This window comes from Topomyia yanbarensis, chromosome 1, assembly GCF_030247195.1.
Source record: "Topomyia yanbarensis strain Yona2022 chromosome 1, ASM3024719v1, whole genome shotgun sequence".
NCBI lineage: Eukaryota > Metazoa > Arthropoda > Insecta > Diptera > Culicidae > Topomyia > Topomyia yanbarensis.
Window position 1 is genome coordinate 86,307,826 of NC_080670.1, and position 15,545 is coordinate 86,323,370.

The following is a 15,545-nucleotide window of genomic DNA, read 5'->3' on the forward strand; positions in this document are numbered from 1 at the left end:
CCATACGCCATGAGACCCTCATTGAAAAACATCCGAAGATTGTAGCATTTTCGCAATGCCATTTCATGCGGACGGCCTTTACCTCTCGTATTCGTATAGATTGCTTCCGTCATCTTAAACCGCCTACAGGTCATCGCTAATTTTGGATTCCACTTATTCCTCCGGCAGACGTTCTAGGTCAGCTACGTCATTGTGTTTGAAAAATACTTTTTTTACTTCTATATACACTGCCCATAAAAGCATAAGAGTCCCATATGGAATTTTGTCGAAAATGAGTTATCTGTTGGATTGTATTCTGTATCATCACTGAATCACAATTAAAATTACCAGCTTTGTTTAGAAAATATCGAAAAAAATACCAAAACATGTTTGTCCCATCCAAAAGGCTCAATGAAAATGTAAATTTTGAACAGCGTTTTTCTCGGCTTACTGTTTTTCAATATGGGACTCTTATGCTTTTATGGGCAGTACATGCAAACCCTTTTGCATGGAAAAGTAGGATTCATAAATATGGAAATATATTATAGCGTGTATTATTCAGACATGAAATATTGTCCCATCACTTACTTAAAAAACATTGCCTTGTTTGGCATACGGTGGCATAGCGCTCGCGATAGTGAAAAACGCGCACGTCCCTTCTACTTTGCCAAACGTTCCTCCAATTCCAAATGCACGTCCACTGTAGTTATGCGACGGCAAATTGAGGCACTGTTTACCATCGATGTTAATCGTTTTGCCAACCTTTCCGTAGACGACGTGCGTATACAGTGCGGTATGGTCCACCGCAACGTCTTCTACAAGCGCTTTTGGTACCCACTCCTCAATCAGCTTAGCCCTCTGCGCCGCAACCAAAAGTATCTTTCGTTTCTCATTGTTTCGCTTGTAGAACACGATACAAGTGCCAGCGGGGCGTTCTGTGTGAGCTGGAAAGCCGTAAATAAATAAATTGCCGGACACAATGTTTTGTTCCGAAAAGCAGAACCGACACAAAAACTCGCCGGATAATAATGATGGTTAAGAATAATAGGAATACATATAACTATTTTTGCTGATATGAATAGGGACGTTTGTACTTACACAGCGGGCCGGATTCCTGCAACTGCGCCCACGCTCATCGTTCATCAGATGGCTTTTGTCGATTTGGCTTCTTTTGAAGGAACAATACATTCTCTGTATGTGCATCAAACTTTACAATTAATTTAACAGCATAACTCTTATCGCGATATGATTTCTCGTATTTCTAAAAACCTTGTCCGCGGCAAGAAAAACCTTCATCTACACAAAAAAAACAATAAACATTTTCAGTACCATCTACACAATCCGTACGTCTTTTGTCACCGGTACAGAACGTTAACGGAATGCCAAAATTAGTGACATACAGTTCGTAGGGAGACGTTCAGACACATAATCATCGGAACGGATCCTTGACGTACGTAACATGTAAATGTGTATACGAGAAATGCATTCAAATTATCATGACGAAACGGTGACGTGACGTTGACGTTCTATTTCGTTGACGAAAGCTTGCGCATCGCGTGATTCGTACTTCATTCTGACATTTGATGACGGGTGGGTGATAATGAGTCAAGTTAGCTCAATCACAAAGCCGGTGACAATCAAGGTGATCACCTTAGATGATCCCTATGATTTGGGTGATCACCAACTTATCACCACAGGGTGATAATCACTTATCACCTTACGTGATTCCACCCCAGCAGACTAGGTCCATGCCTTCAATTGGATCAATTAAAAAAAGAAAGCTCTCATATCCACTGGACACCACGTTACATGGCGACATGACCGAGGACTCTAGTGATATGGGGTAACTTACTCCCTGTCAGAATGTGAACTGTACACCAAAAACTATCAGAATGAAGGTCCGCGTGACCATCCAAGAACGCACGCGTATATAGAAAATGCCACACGGTTACAAAATCCAATCTTGTACATGCGAGGTCACATGAACGCAAGCACAGACACGTTAACGTACGAACGCTTAAGCCCTTCGCGATTAACAACGCACACCTTCGTTCGCGATCGTGCAAACTTAATAACACCCTGGTAATAAGGAGAACGTTTTAGCGCTCGCGAAGTTTCAAACGCTGTCTCAAACACGAACCTACAAACGTCCGTTTCCGCGCGCTCATGAATCGGTCACGTCCGGAAACCATTACTCTCTGTCCTAATAACTTAGGTCCATACATTCAGTAGGACCAAAAAAAAATAAAGCACATATCCACTAGACAACACGTTCCATGGCGACATCAGCGGGCACTCTAGTGATATAGAAGATCTCACACTATTTTAGCATCTTAGAAATACACCAAAAAATAAAGTATTAGACTCACGGTCCGTGCGCGATTAGTTAAGAACACATGCGGTTATAAAATAGAATTTATACACGCGAAGTTACATACACGTTAGCACACGAGATATACAAACGCACACGCGATCGAAGACATTAACTACAAATGCTCAAGCTCTTCGCGATGATACACGTGATCGCGAGTCCCTACGCCCGCACATACCTAAACCGTACAATGAATATCACATTCAGAATCACGGCCCGCTACAATTGGCCTAATGCAGTGTTTTATTGGGCGACATTGCCTGTCTCGTCTGCAAATTGTAGTATGTGATTCTGACGGGGAGCCCTTCCGAGAATCTAGCTCTACATCTACTACCTACTCCCGAAAAAAATGCCCTGTGTGTATGCAAAGCTCATGATTTGTTGGGATGTTAGCATTGATCGGAAAATGCTTTCCAACGCTGCGTATTGCATACATACAGGACATTTTGCAAAATGAGTCAACGCTGATGATGATGGGTAGAGTGAAAGAGACAACTAGTACCACCACGACACTATTAGCGCATTTCACCAAAATTCCACGCGGCCTTTCCCGATTGAAAGGAACGGCCGCGCTTAGCCCATCACATTCAGAATCACGGCCCGCTACAATTGGCCTAATGCAGTGTTTTATTGGGCGACATTGCCTGTCTCGTCTGCAAATTGTAGTATGTGATTCTGACGGGGAGCCCTTCCGAGAATCTAGCTCTACATCTACTACCTACTCCCGAAAAAAATGCCCTGTGTGTATGCAAAGCTCATGATTTGTTGGGATGTTAGCATTGATCGGAAAATGCTTTCCAACGCTGCGTATTGCATACATACAGGACATTTTGCAAAATGAGTCAACGCTGATGATGATGGGTAGAGTGAAAGAGACAACTAGTACCACCACGACACTATTAGCGCATTTCACCAAAATTCCACGCGGCCTTTCCCGATTGAAAGGAACGGCCGCGCTTAGCCCATCTGTCATAATATCGTGATTTTGCATAGCGAAGGGCTGAATGATAACACATTTTGTTCCAAAAACAGCCCTGCGTTATGCAACACTTTGTGCAGGTTGATTATACCAGTTGCAAGTGGGGCCAACTTCACCAAGTTCCATAAAATTCCTTTTAAATTACAGAATTGATAAAATTGCTTAGATGAGCTAAACTAATTAATCAAATCCTGTTTTAAAAACTGTCCTTGCATTTAAACCAAAATGGGAAGCTTATTACTACCACTACATTACTTAATTTCAAGCGCAAATAGCAAATACATGTGCTAGTTAAACCAAAAATTTACTGGCAACATTACAGCGGCATTTAGGAAGCAGTTGGAGCGGTCGCCTGTTGGACGACACAGGGTAGCGTCCCTCCACAGCCAGTGTAACGGGCTTCTAACTCAGCTACACTGGCTGTAAAAAACACAGCGCAGTGATCTGCTTCGCCAGCCGTTCAACAGGGAACTGAGCGTATCTGGCCAAGTCCGTTCTTTAAATAGTCGATGATGACGTCATTCATAGAAGCGTAGCACGCTAGGTACACCAATCTGTCGTACAGGGCTTGGGAAGCGCTATCTTCTGTGTGTAAATGCGCGATATTTTGACAAAGTTGTATATTATTTAATTTTTTAATGCTATGATATCAAAAATCTTTGGGTTTATCTATTGGAATCTATTCTTAGAATCATTTCGGGGCGATTTGTGCAAAAAATTTGAAAATTTATCGTGAAATAGCTGAATTATATGCGTTTAAAATTGGACCACTTTTCGTTACATACCATTTTTGTAGAATTTACAGAGTGCACCCCCATATCGAAAACAAAGACGTAGTCCTACGTCAAAATTTTGGTTGTAAATCTGACGTGGAATTACTCATATATCGTCGCTGTTGTGCTATCTTATGACAAACGCCATTTTGGGGCAAACTGAGTTAGATATGCCACAGTACTTATCTGAAAAATCTCTACAAAGTGGAATTTTCAGAATTTTGAAATTCTACTTGGTTACTAAGATATAGCGAAAAACATGATGAGAAATTATTAGTTTTTTGCTTCAAATCACTATATCTTCAGATTTGCTCAAGTTATATTGAAGTTTTAGATGTTTTTTTACGTAAAAATGTCTGAGGAACACAATGGCATTAAAATTTTCAAAAGAAAAATAAACGAGTTGCGAGAAAAACACAGTTTAAGTTTTAAACTGGAAATATAGCATATTTGGCAACACTGCAACCAAAAGTTACTATTTTTTCTAGATTCCCTGATAAATTTCCTTCAAAATGCATCAAACCGAAAGTTTATAGACCAAATTAAACCAAAGATATGAATAAAAGTTTATAATTGATGGTTTTTCTCTATGGAAAATTTTCCATGCACGATTATGACACGCCATACAAATTTTGTCATCAATACACACCTATGACACGTGTGTGTGCGACTTTTGCTTACATTTTTAGTATAAACTCGCAATGCAGTTCACCGATCTTCGTAATATTTGGGAGATTAATACAGAATAGATAGAAGCATCAATTGTCTTCTCTGAATTGGTTCTACCATTTATAAGTTACAAGATATTCAATCTCAAACTTTAAAAATCGTTTTTCTCGAAATGTGCTAAATGGCGCTTGTCATAAGATAGCACAACAGCGACGTTATAATATTTTATATGGATGCCAATTGATTTATCGACGGCCTTGTTGTGATTCTTCTGACTCAAGGTAAATACATATAAGTACACTTGGTGTGCACAGGCCGTTTACTTTGACACGGCTCAATGCATTAGCTTGGCCGAACCGTGGGTATTTTTTTATGTTTGCAAATTGTAGACGAAAAAGATGGGTCAGTAATGTTAGAGATACAGAGTGGTAGAGTAATTATGCCTATTAAATCGGACATATTGTTGATAATCTAGTTGCATTTCCAAAATAATAAAGCAATAAATTCTTTAAAAACTACAAGGGACAGCCCTATGGTGTTGCAAGAACTGTAAACGTAGCACTATACTAATTAATGTAAAATATTTATTTTCTTAGTACATTTAGAGTAATAATAAATCAAATATATTTCTTACGAATAGTTTAAGCACAACCAATCAACATCGAATGTTACATATTGAACCAAACCTTCTTGGTTATCAAGTTATTTCATTTGTAGTAGGCGATCGAATCCAAAGAAACTTATTTGAGAAGACCTGAAGAAAGAAGACAGAAAACCGTGACCGTAGTAACCTGAAACTATCGCTTTTAAAAATTGTAAAAACTTTTCGATTGTGCGTGGTAAAAAAACCCGGACCGGTGAAGAAAAAGCAAATTTTAGACAATATAATCACATTTCAAGTGTAGAACAAGCTTTCTAGTTTTATTTTTTCATCATTTTAACTTTCGTAAAGTACGTATACAAATGTAGCGAATGCAGAGGTCTTAATCATATATCTGTGCTTTCCATCGATCCGTGTAAATTTGTTGCTAAGAAAGTTTTCGTCTTTGAGCAATGAAAGCACAGATTGCTATCATGCAGGTTACACATGCATCCGTTAACAAACAGAGATGCCACATTGAAATCTGTGTTTCGGTCAAAAATATTTTACCATCTGTGATGACTGAAACAGGAAAAAATCTGTGATAAATTTCCGAAAAATCACAATATTTCCAAAAATCTATCCAATTTTCATCAAAATGCCAAAAATCTACCATCTGTCAAAGGAATCTGATCAAAAATTATGAACAAAAATCTCTGACATGACAGAAAAATCTGTAAATATAGTAACCCTGCCAACAAATTTGATATACCTACATTCGCCTCAAACATTGAAATTGCAAATTGGAGCTCGAATGTACAAGCGATTTTGTGTAGGAATAACTGTATTCGAGATTGTACATAAAAGTGTGCTGGAAACGAGCACAACACAAAAGAAAGCATAGCTCTAGATAGCGTATCTTCACAAGTAGTGTAACGGACTTCTGACTCAGCTACACTGGCTGTGAAAACACACAGCGCAGTGATCTGCTCCGCCTGCCGTTCAACAGGCAACTGAGCTTGTCCGGCCAAATTCGTTCTTTATATAGTCGATGATAACGTTATTCATAGAAACGTAGCGCGCTAGATACACAAATCTGTCGTACAGGGCTTGGGAAGCGCTATCTTCTGTGTGTAATTGCGCGATATTTTGACAAGGTATCAAACATTTTTGGGTTTATCTATTGGAATCCATTCTTAAAAGTATTTCGGGGCGATTCGTGCAAAAAATTTGAAAATTTATCGGGAGATGGCTGAATTATTTGCGTTCAAAATTAGACCACTTTTCGTTACATATCATTTTTGTAGAATTTGCAAAGTGCACCCCCATATCGAAAACAAAGACGTAGTCCTACGTCAAAAAATTGCCGATTCTTGAAATAAATCTTCATGATCGTATAACAGTATATCGCATCGTAGCTGATCTCTTGTTTTGCGGCAGCTTATTTTTTGCTTATATGACCAATTTTGGGATTTGTAATCAACTAGTTCTCAATGGCGTAAACTTGTTTTATTCAAGTTCTTTCATGTACTAGCCATCGAGTTAATTCTAAGCGCTACTCAATTCCACTCGTGTTCAGTGCTAGTCCATAGCGGCATTAGGTAACGCACAGCTTTCATACTTCTTATTCGCGCACGTTGGCTGCCCCTATTTTTTGTCTGCAGCTGAAGTCATTTGTCTGCTCCGCTCACTGACAGACAGAATTATTAAGAAACTAAATAAAGTTGTGACGACCGCTCCGGGGTCAAATTATCAGATAGTCCCATGACGATTGTTAACAATCTCTGTGGCAAACCCAAAAATTTTGACATCCATATTGCTAGGATTCTTTGAAATTTACAAATAGTATTTCAAAGCTAGGACACACCTCTAGGACCGGGTGCTATGCGGTAGACACGACCAAAACGTTCGCTCAGGTCTACATCTTCAATTTTATCTCACTAAAATTTATGCCTAGTGATGTACTATGATGTCACCAAGTTTCAGGTTCTAGTTATGAAAGGCACATTGTAATTTTATTTGAAATCTGGAAAAGTACTCGCGTACTATGTCGTTACCTAACGGTTAAACACTCCACTCCGCTTAATAATTCAACGTTTTCAATATGGGTTTCCGTGTATAATAGAACTGTATGAAGATGACTTTCGCAAGCTTCAGTTTCAATATCACCTTCCGTTAACAGACGGGCGGATACGACAATATTTAAAATCAACAAATAGTGTATTTAACCGAAGTTTGCCTCCCTTTTGCTGCGAAGCTTCACTCATCTCACAACAAACAGACAAACGATCATCGCAAAAAAAAAATTGACAGTGTATTATCACTCACCATAGATCGTGGCGACTGTTACGTTTGCTTCACTTATAGCACTAGCTTGAGCAGAGATAGAATATACACTAATGTCCTTTTTTGTGTGCTGCTATTGCCAGATTGCATTAAAAATCGCTTTATTTATTTATTTGTTTGTATTTATTATATTCCAAGATAGAATTTTCAACTGACCTTTTCACTACCGTTTAACGCATAATTGTCTTAAGTATAGAGGGAATCTCATAGAACATGGGACGAATACGATCTTAACGGCATTTTAGAGGGTACCTAATTTCTGAAATGACGAATTGGTGGGAAAAATCATAAGCAGGCAAATGAGAGACTAAAAAACTGTTTGTCTCAAATCACAAGTAAACTTACCAAAATTAATTTGTTCGCAGACCTGTATGTGTTTTCTTGTGATTATTTTCTTGAATTATGCCCTTACTTTAAAGTTGTGAAAAAGTGCTGGAAACAATCTTCTTAGTACATATTCTGGGATACCTTCCTGTTGGTATGAAGTTTTTACTGGTTCACCCACTGTTGCAGAACACCCTGCTTTACCAAATATTTCTTGACAAATTTAGATTTCTCTATCGTTCAGAATTACTTTAATACTTCATTTCGTTACATACCATGAAGAATGGTTGAAGTCTTCTACGTCCAAGTTTTGTAATCCATTGCCACACAGAAAAAATTGGTAGAATATCCACGCTACAATTTTCGAAGAAGTGTTTAGCCCTCATATTCTGCCTATCACTATAATTCGGAATAATCAATACCTTCAATGACTTCGTTCGTTAATGATGCTTCGTTTTATACACAAACACATTTGACGTTTTTATTTTATTATTATTTTATTAGTGTACGAGCAGAATGTTTGTCTCACTATCGAATCCATTTCGTCGTTTCTTAAGATTGTAATTTGCATTTCTTTTATATGTAGCTGATGGCAATCGAGTATTAGACGTTTTGGAAACGGTGTGAACAGAGCTTGCCGATTAGCCAAGCTTTTTAGAACTATTCCAATGAGATATCTTTTGATTTCCGTTTGGACCGCACATATTATTTCTAATTCGCATTTCGTTCGACCCATTTTTGAAAGCGCATTTAACATGTCAACGAATTATGTATTTTTGGATAAAAAAGACATACGTCCATATTTGTAAAAAAAAATCATTTTTGGTTGAATCTATGTGTTTTAAGGTTTCCATATTTTGTCGCGAACAAACTTTACATTGCAAATTGACCTAAGAATGGGTTACGACCACCTTCAAGGGTGTTTGGAATGTAATAGAGTATGTTAAAACGGTGCCTACTTAACCCTCCGGAAGTCGCGCATGACACTGAATGAGCAGCCGCAGTTGCCCAAACACAATTCGCTAGCTTTTCAGAGCAGCGTGCACTCAGTGCACCAGCGCGGCTGCCGAAAGATTAACGGAAGATCCCAGACTCATCACCATTTCCACACAGACTAAAATACATAACACTATGAGGAAATTCACTCCCAAAATGTCAATCCGCTTATTTTTCCAGAACACTAGCTCCTCCATTTGCTTGTCGGTCATCCCTCGAGCCTCGTAACAATTTTTCAGATTTGGAAATATTTAAATTACATGACAGTTAAAAGACCAAAAGTGGTTTAATTGAAATGGAAGATACAAAAAGTTTAAAACTAACTAAAAATGAAAAAATGGTGTAAGCTCAAACGATACACATTGAAAAATGTTAATTTAATTTGATTTGTTTGAGCACTCTGGAAAATTTATAAAAAGGTCTGGAAAAACTTGGAAAATCAGGGAATTTCATTTTCAGAAATGAGTCGACTCCCTGGATACCGTACAGAATCTGTGCCAAAAATGCTTCAGAAATCTGTACCTTTCTAGATAAATCTGTACTTGCGGCATCATTGATTTAGGCTCTCATGAAAGATCCATGTCGAAGTAAGAATTGCGTATCAAAAGAAAAATGAAAAAAAGAAAAAAAAAGAAATTGATAGTTAGCAGCTTGATGGGCTCTAGCAGATAAACAAAGTTGATTTCGAGTAAATCCTTTCTTGAGCATATTTTTATTATCTTAGAGATCCGAAAAGAGTTAAGCGGCTGTATCTACGGACAAAAAAAGAATATTTTAAGAGCATCGGTTGATAAAAGAGAAAGAAAATTATATTTCTCGATTTTGTCAATGTCCCCGTTTTATCAGCCTAAAATTCACCAATGGGCTGATAAAAACGGGTCTTCACTGTATTACCATTATAAATCACAAAATGGTGGAAACTCGTCAACCGCTATACCGAAATGAAAAAAAAAAACTGGAGAAAGTAGCTACTACTTTGAAAACGTATTGTAATTGAAACATGTCATGTTTTGTTGAACAAATTACATTACTGTAATTAAAACTAATCAATAAAAGTCATATTGCGGAAATTGTTCGAAAAAATACATCACAGGTCGTACAATAAGCAATATGCTACTATTGCATAAAAAAGATTCCATTATGTCACATTGGCGGTTGCCCGTGTGCATTGTAAATGCCCAAAACTATTGATTTTTAACGGCCAACAATTTCCCCTTCAAATTTAAAACTCATTACCAAAAAGTTGAATACATTTCCATTTTGACGCACCAGCGGACCCCCCTGCGCATTGTAAATGTCAAAACTATTGATTTTCAACGATCAACAATTTCCCCTTCAATATAAAACTCATTACTGAAAACTTGAAAACATTTCCATTTTGACGCACCAGCGGACCCCCCTGCGCATTGTAAATGTCAAAACTATTGATTTTCAATGGTCAACAATTTCCCCTTCAATATAAAACTCATTACTGAAAACTTGAAAACATTTTCATTTTGACGCATCGGCGGACCCCCTGCGCATTGGAAATGTACAAAACTATTGATTTTCAACGGTCAATAATTTCCCCTTCAATATAAAACTCATTACTAAAAAGTTGAAATTATTTCCATTTTCACGCATTAGCGGACCCCCCTGCGCATTGTAAATGTTAAAACTATTGATTTTCAACGGCCAACAACTTCTCCTTCAATATAAAACTCATTACCAAATGGTTGGAAAAAAATCAATTTTGGCGCATCGGCGGACCCCCTGCGCATTATAAATGTCAAAACTATTGCTTTTCAACGGTCAACAATTTCCCCTTCAATATAAAACTCATTACTGAAAACTTGAAAACATTTCCATTTTGACGCATCGGCGGACCCCCCTGCTCCTTGGAAATGTACAAAACTATTGATTTTCAACGGCCAACAATTTCCCCTTCAATCTAAAACTCATTACTAAAAGGTTGAAAATATTTCCATTTTGACGCATCGGCGCATTGTAAATATACAAAACTATAGATTTTCAATGGCCAACAACTTTCCCTTCAACGATACTATGTGACCGCTAATATTTTGCTTGCAGTCCTTTCCTATAGCAAGCGAAAAAAGGACTGCCGCACATTCCAATCTTGCAAATATAAGCCATGAATGTCGCTCACTACATTCATTTTGAACCGCTGCTATGAAATTTATTTGCAACAGTTCCAACGCAACGGATGATGAAAGTTAAACACACGGGCCATTCACATACATTCGCAACAGCTAGCGAACGAAACCCAACTACGGCAGCAAGTCGAATAACCGAATCTTCACGAACATGTAACAGGCACGCTCAGCAGCACGAACGTTTTTGCTTTTCTCTCGTCCGTTTACATGCTTTAGGTACACTTGGAGCGTGGCGGTCGCGTTGGTTTTTTCCCGAACTTTCGCATTACAATGAAATTCGAAATGACTTCTTCCAGCCTTGGTGGTGGGAAACAAAACTGCTGTGTGGCGGCATTCACGCACACCAAAGAGATTACATTCATTGAACGACATTCATACGTACACCAACCCACGGCTTACATATATTAGGCTAGCTCGTTAGAGTGTAAACATTTGACGAACGCGCGTCATAGAAATCGTCGGCGAAAACAATTACATAAAATTCATGTATTGTTTGCTGCTAAGAGATAATCGACACCTGATAAATCACAAGGAAGCAATGCCGATGTCCAAAACCTTTGCTGTGAACAGAAAATTACGGTGGGATACGTTTTCTATGGCATGCCAGCCGATTTACGCTAATAATCACATAGATGCATTGACTATCCACTATGTCTAGTGTAATTATGGCGTAATTTACGTCAAGAATCCATTGCACACTATTTTTTCCACCGTAAGAGCTCAAATATTTTCAATTAACAACTTTCGAGAAATCCGTTTGTTTTTCTTAACGATTTCTCTGACGTCACCGAAAACTGTCAATTTGCGGAGTAGCAAGCCTCGTTTCTGTGAGCCGTGCAGCAACCATGAAATTAGTCTATGACTTTCCTGCTCGGGCAGCAGCGTGAAAGTTTGTAAGCTTATGACGTTCATAAAAAATGTCACGTTTCCAGCCCTGCTCGTGAGCTTTCTTTTTAGTTGCTCGTTCTGATATTGTAGTTTGCTGAAATATTATACCCATGAGTGACAAAAGCTATGTAAATGGCAGGCAAACCTACCTACAGCACTGTTCACAGTTGTTGGAATAGGTTGTTCCTTTATCATTCAAGGTCAGTTCCTCTGAAGATTCATATAGACATTCAAAATCTATGTGTCTTGTGGCTTATTCGGTGATTGACAACCAGTTGCTCCATCTTCGAAAAATCCTGTTTGAAAACAATTAGAAGATAGTATGTCAAATGTACTGTACTTGACGAATTTCCAGTATCACTTCCACACTCGCTTTCATCGAAATTCTTCGATATTTTTTTTTTCGTTTTTAACATCGTCGCAAATTCATTGATATCGTCCATGACGGAATCGTTGCGTTTACGCCTGCGTTGGCTGACTTGGGCAACCGTCTTGTAGAAGGGAACAGCATGTATACCTTTCCGAATCTTACCGCTGGAATCCATATACAAATCGCATTCGACAAAATGTACTAAAATCGTAATAGTAAATAAGGTAATTCTGTTTGTTATTTTGAATAAATACTCACACTGCACAAACGATGGCTTCCCAGTATTTGGAAATCTTCTGGAAGCTCACAAAACGCTAGCCACTTTCTACGCTCCGCCTTTTCGCAAGGGAAACGGAAAAACTCCATGTATCGTACTCCAGATCGTGAATTATTTGTGCAATATTTGTAAAACAATACATTTTAACTATTCCACCGAACTTTTGATGTTTTTTTTTCGAAAACGTTAGCGATTTTTTTTGACGACACTTCAAAACAATCTTTTCTACAATAAAGAAGTTTTTTGAAGCGTTCATATGAAGTTTGCTCGATTTGCAGTGAGGTCAGTTTATATATAGTCTTTTTCATGGTTGCTAGTTTTACTGGTTTTCTCTCCGCTAGTCTGTGTATATAGTGTCTGTAGTAACGACGTCATCGTAGCCCTATCACTTTAACCAGCGTGTGCCGCATCAGACAACGCTGGCGAGATCAGCGAAACCGAGGAAATAGGGCATCAAACACACCTCACCCGAGCCGACCTCAGAATCGGGCGAGAAAAGTAACGGAAAGTAAGGTGAGATTAGTCGTCTCCCGTCACACGCCGCGCAGAATAGGGAGCGATAACTGTGTGCTGTTCAACTATTTCTGAATCAGGTGGACTTCCATGAACACGATAAAGCGCCATCGGGCTGGACGTGGACTTCTAATCATATTTTGTTTTTATTTATAAGATACTAAAATCATCATTGCCAAAGACGCTTGATTTATACTTTTAATATGTTCAATCGATTAATGTCGTGCTAACCAAATACATGAAATTCGCGTTAACATTTTTGCTGCACTATCCTTCATACTAGGCAAGGGAAGACGTTTTGATTTTAGGGAGCGCTTTGTCTGACAAAACAGGTATCGATCATTCGAGGGTGCTGAAAGTAGGATGAGTCGTAAATAGCTAGTTCTTAATTAAAAAAATAACTTACCTCTGGAAAGCAGCGCTAATTTTGCAGTTTATTACCGAATATACGTTTCACCTTTGCAGCCAACGTCAACGGTTTAATTATTTTGTTGCTTTATTTTCGTCTGCGTAACCAGGGATTGCAACGGAGCATAATCGTTGTTAGGAAAAAATAACAGCTTCATTAGTGCTGTTAGTTTCATATATTTTCTAACCATATATCAAATTTGACAGTACCAGTTACCTGAGTCACTGAGGGGTAGTCAGATTTGAAATACAGTTTTGGACTGCAAGTGTCTAGTCGTGCCGTTGGTTATACCACGACCAATCATCTTAACCATACCTGAAGTCACCACGCAGATGCGAGGTCAGCTAAACGCAACCAAGGCCCATAGCAACAGGTGAAATATCGAAACAAGCCACGCGGCTCGCTACCAACGAGTTGACAATCCACGAAGCCACGTGAACGAAATCGAACGACAGCAAGGAGTGCAGAGGCAGCCGAAATAATCTATAAAAAGTGGTAGAAATTATATTAGTCTTATGGCGCTTTCGTTTTTTCTTGGTGCTACACCGGTGTAGTGCAAAAAAGAGATAGACTGATTACACTCAGGTTTGAATGAGTGTAGCACCGACTACACTGGTGTAGTGCAGAGTCAAAAACGAAAACGCCATTTGTTTCCACTAGAGCACTCTAGTTAGAGTGTGGCCAAGAGGCCATGACGTATCCAAACGAACATGGAATTTGACGTATACACAATAGAAATATGTCAAATTTCATGCTCGTTTGGATACGTCATGGCCTCTTGGCCACACTCTAACTAGAGTGCTCTAGTTTCCACGCCCACGATAACAACTTATATTACATGCAAAACTGTTCTTATTTACTTATCAAATATTTTGAGGAGAAAATTTTCTTCAACTATTTAGCTAAAAGCAACAAACTGCAGAGCGAAAATACACATCTCTGATCTCTTAGAAAAAACGGGCGGTGGAGCAAATGCAGCAGCTGGTCGCTATTTTCCGTTCGTTGGCAACAAAAAGTGCCACTCGATCATCATCTACAAAATGAAACGTGTCAGATTTTTAATTTTTAGTTTGTGTAATTTTGCAACATTTACCCTTTAGATAGATTTAATAGGTGTTTGAAACAAGACGACCTAAAATGCACGGAATAAATTCTTCGATGCCGCGCGCCATATTCTTTAGATTCGGAGTCACAGAACCGAATCAATTTTTCAACCCTGGGGGTATTGATGACAATGCTTTAAATATACGATTCGATCAATAGAATTAAATTACAGGACTAGATTAAAAATAATAAATATCCTTACATATCCAACTGCTCCGGAAAACGATGCGAGGATACCAAAATTTGTTTATATTTCTTTAACCGTATCCAAGCCTGCGTTGACGATTTTCGTTTTCTCAGTTTTCTCAAAACACTCAAAAGAAATATCAAACTGGGACGTCATCAAGCGGTAAGTGCGGTCAAATCTGAAGGGACATGAGCCACTCATTATAAAAGTGTAAAATGTGCCACTATTTGCTATAACTTGTTCGTACGATTTACGTTTTGCCTTTCTCAATGGAAAACTGCTCTGAAAACCGTCTTTTAAACGGAGACCCGGAGGCCCGAGTGACATATACCATTCTATTCAGTCCGTCGATTCTGTGTGTGTATGTGACCACAATCTCACTCACTTTTCTCAGAGATGGCTGAACCGATTTTCATAAACTTAGTCTCAAATGAAAGGTACAACATTCCTATAGGCTGCTATTGAATTTATAATGGATCCGACTTCCGGTTCCAGAATTACAGAGTGAAGAGTACGATCACGCAGAAAATGTCGATTTTAAAAAATTCTGTAATGAATGTTGTAACCCGTCAGGGTAACAATTTAGCACAGGGTGAAAATATACCTATTTGTACGTACTCTCTCCGT

At 38.5% G+C, this 15,545-nt stretch overlaps 1 protein-coding gene across 3 annotated transcripts in view; it reads right to left on the reverse strand.

Moving 5' to 3' along the window:
• Positions 1–15,545, reverse strand: part of LOC131678033 (tryptophan--tRNA ligase, cytoplasmic) — a 205,320-nt gene that overhangs the window by 22,471 nt on the left and 167,304 nt on the right. The window contains exons 4-9 of one of the 3 annotated variants that reach the window (XR_009303554.1): positions 13,943–14,110; positions 13,625–13,724; positions 12,687–13,570; positions 12,399–12,629; positions 12,208–12,342; positions 7,785–12,152 (exon numbers count right to left, since the gene is read on the reverse strand). The exons of 1 other annotated variant lie outside the window; for it this stretch is intronic. The gene's annotated coding sequence lies outside the window, so the exon portion shown is untranslated. Of the gene's footprint in view, positions 1–7,784; positions 12,153–12,207; positions 12,630–12,686; positions 13,571–13,624; positions 13,725–13,942; positions 14,111–15,545 lie in introns of those variants that run through there. One more of the 3 variants, XR_009303553.1, reaches the window with a different exon arrangement.